General features: G+C 42.5%; 1 pseudogene; it reads left to right on the top strand.

Moving 5' to 3' along the window:
- The first annotated feature begins 671 nt into the window (after window positions 1-671).
- LOC133066829 (peptidyl-prolyl cis-trans isomerase A-like) lies at window positions 672-1205 on the top strand (annotated as a pseudogene).
- The last annotated feature ends 2036 nt before the right edge of the window (window positions 1206-3241 follow it).

Genomic DNA, 3241 nt, shown 5'->3' with positions numbered 1-3241 from the left:
AAGAACATTAAGGACACAGAGAACACCTAGGGGTCTCTTTGGGGCTTCTCTGGTGGCTCAGATGATGAAGAATCTGCCAGCAATGTGGGAGATCCAGGTTCAATTCCTGAGTCAGGAAGATCCCCTCGAGAAGGGAATGGCTACCCACTCCAGTATTCTTGCCTGGAGAATTCCATTGACAGAGGAGCCTGGTGGGCTACAGTCCATGGGGTCGCAAAGAGTCAGACACAACTGAGCAACTAACACTTTCATTTTTTTCAGAGGCCTCTTTAGATAGGGCAATTAGGGAGGTCTCTCTGGGGAGATGGCATTCAAGCAGAGACCTGGATGAAGTGAGGAAATATAAGGAAGCATCATGCAGAAAGAGGGCAAATGCAAGGTCTTGAGTGAAGGACCAGTAAGGATATGAGTGAGGCTAGATCACAGTGAGGGAGGAAAGAAGGATGGGAAACCAGCAGGAGAGAGAGGTGAATGCCAGGTGAATGCCAAAGTCATGAGAAGGATTTTGGGTAGTATTTCAAATGTGGGAGGAAGCCATATGAGGGTCCTAAGCAGGAAAGCCTCATGATCTGATTTCTATATTAAAATAATCACTTTGACAGGTTTGTAGAGAGTGAACTGTGGAGGGTGTGAGAGAAAGAGTAGAAGCAGGGAGAAAGCTGGATCAAGGAATGCGAGTAGGACCTCACAGATGCAGCTGCCTGGAGTCTCGCCCACTGCCCAACCATGGTCAACCCCACCTGGTCTTGGACATTGCCAACAAGTCCTTGGGTCACTTCTCTCTCAGGCTGTTTGCAGACAAAGTTCCAAAGACAGCAGAAAACTTCTGAACTCTGAGCACCGGGGAGAAAAGATTTGACATAAAGTTTCCTGCTTTCACAGAATAATTCCAGGATTTATGTATGTGCAGGGTGGTGACTTCACAAACCATAATGGCTCTGATGGCTAGTCCATCTATGGAAAGAAATTTGATGAGAAGAATTTCATCCTGTAGCACACAGGTCCTAGCATCTTGTCCATGACTAATGCTGGTGCCAACACAAATGGTTCCCAGTTTTTCATCTACAATCTGCCAAGACTGAGTGTTTGGATGGCAAGCATGTGGTCTTTGGCAAGGCGAATACTGTAGAAGCCACAGAGTGCTGCAGTCCAGGAATGGCAAGACCAGCAAGAAAATCAAAATTGCTGACCGTGGACAAATCTAATAAATCTGACTTGTATCTAACCACCAGACCATTCCCTCTGTAGCTCAGGAGAGCATCCCATCATCCACATCTTCTTGAAATAACTCCTATAATATTTGTGCTCCCACTGCTGTTCTTTGGGTTCCATATTTTCCTTATCCGCCTCCAAGTTTAGCTGGATTGCAAAGTTAGGTTTATGACTATGAAATTAAAACTAAACAAAAAAAAGAATGAGAAGAAAATGATAGCTCAGGAGATGAAATAGAAGGCATCTCCCATTTCTCCAAAGAGAGGGTCCCCCAAAAGTATTTTAGCCAACTTGAATATATAATTTCAAGAATGTGAATTTGTCAAATTTCTACTTAAAGAAAGCTAGTGTTTTAATTTCATTCACATATATATTTAAATTGTATCTACAGACCCCATCTAAAAATACCAATTTATCAATCAAGTATTTCTTCTTTACCAATCTCATATACATGAAGTAATTTTGATAAAACTCATCACAAGCATGTTTGACATCTTTTAAGAGTCACTTTTTGGGTCACTTCACACAAATTTCTAGGGCATGCCATCTTCACTCCCCTCTATACCTGTTTTGAACCCATGTATGGGCTTCCCTGGTGGCTCAGATGATGAAGAATCTGCCTGCAATGCAGGAGACTTGGGTTTAATCACTGGGTTGGGAAGGTCCCCTGGAGAAGGGAATGGCTACCCACTCCAGTATTCTTGGACTTCCATGGACAGAGGAGTCTGGTGGGCTATAGTCCATGGTGTCGCAAAGAGCTGGACACAACTGAGCAACTAACATACACATACACACCACACACACACACACACACGCACGCACACACACACATAATGCTGTAGCTGAATGCTTATTCCAAATCACAAATACCCATTTGTAAAGATTCAGATTTTAAAGTAGAACTTAAAACAGAATGTATATTCTTTGAAAGCAAGGATATTGTTTTCTGAACTACTGTATCCCCAGTGCCTAGAACAGGGATCAGCAAATATGGCCTATGGACCAAACCTGTGAACAACAGTTATAAACAGTTTCGCTGGAACACCGGCAGGCTTATTTATTTGCATGTTGCCTGTGACTGCTTTTGCTCTGTCACAGCAGAGTTGAACAGTTATGACAGAGACTGTATGACTTGCAAAGCCTAAAATGTCTACTTCCTGGCCCTTTTCAGAAAATGTTTGCTGATCCCTGGTCCAGAGCATTGTGTAGCCTGTAGTAGGTATTCAACAGAAATTTGATATTGACTATATAGGCACAAGGAAACTCCTTATTTTCTGAAAAACAATTTGCAGAAGGAAAAAGCAAAACCTGATATTCTGTAGTATTTGTCAAATTCATCCTCAGCTCCCTCCATGCTTGCCCCTTCTAGTGGTTCTTTTCAAGCACTAAGTGGCATAAAAGCGTTTCTATCTGATTTCTACGGGAGCATTTTCTAAGGCAGCTCTCCTTCCCTCCACACCATAAATAACTCTAAAGACATCACTTCTCTCTTCTGTGCCTCCATTTTCCACAACTTGAAAACAGAGTGTTTGTGGACCTCGCCGGTCAAGTGTTTTCAGAGAAAAGGAACTGCAGTAGGAGTGTTTGACTTTTATATCTGGAAAAAGCAAACGGGCAGAAGCATGGGAAGCCCATACACACATAGAGGGGTGGAAGGACCAGTCAGCAGCTGGAGCCAGGAGGGAGCAAGCCTCATGGAAAGACAGCACCTTTTGAAAAGGGACTTCTTTCTCCATAGTTCAAACTTTTCTTATAAAAAGCATGCTTTGCAATCTATAGATTCAATGCAATCCCTATCAAGCTACCAACAGTACTTTTCACAGAACTAGAACAAATAATTTCACAATTTGTATGGAAATACAAAAAACCTCGAATAGCCAAAGTAATCTTGAGAAAGAAGAATGGAACTGGAGGAATCAACCTGCCTGACTTCAGACTCTACTACAAAGCCACAGTCATCAAGACAGTATGGTACTGGCACAAAGACAGAAATATAGATCAATGGAACAAAACAGAAAGCCCAGAGATA

Source organism: Dama dama, chromosome 12 (genome assembly GCF_033118175.1).
Source record: "Dama dama isolate Ldn47 chromosome 12, ASM3311817v1, whole genome shotgun sequence".
NCBI lineage: Eukaryota > Metazoa > Chordata > Mammalia > Artiodactyla > Cervidae > Dama > Dama dama.
Note: the sequence above shows the minus strand (reverse complement) of the source record. Positions and strands in the feature narration are given on the sequence as shown.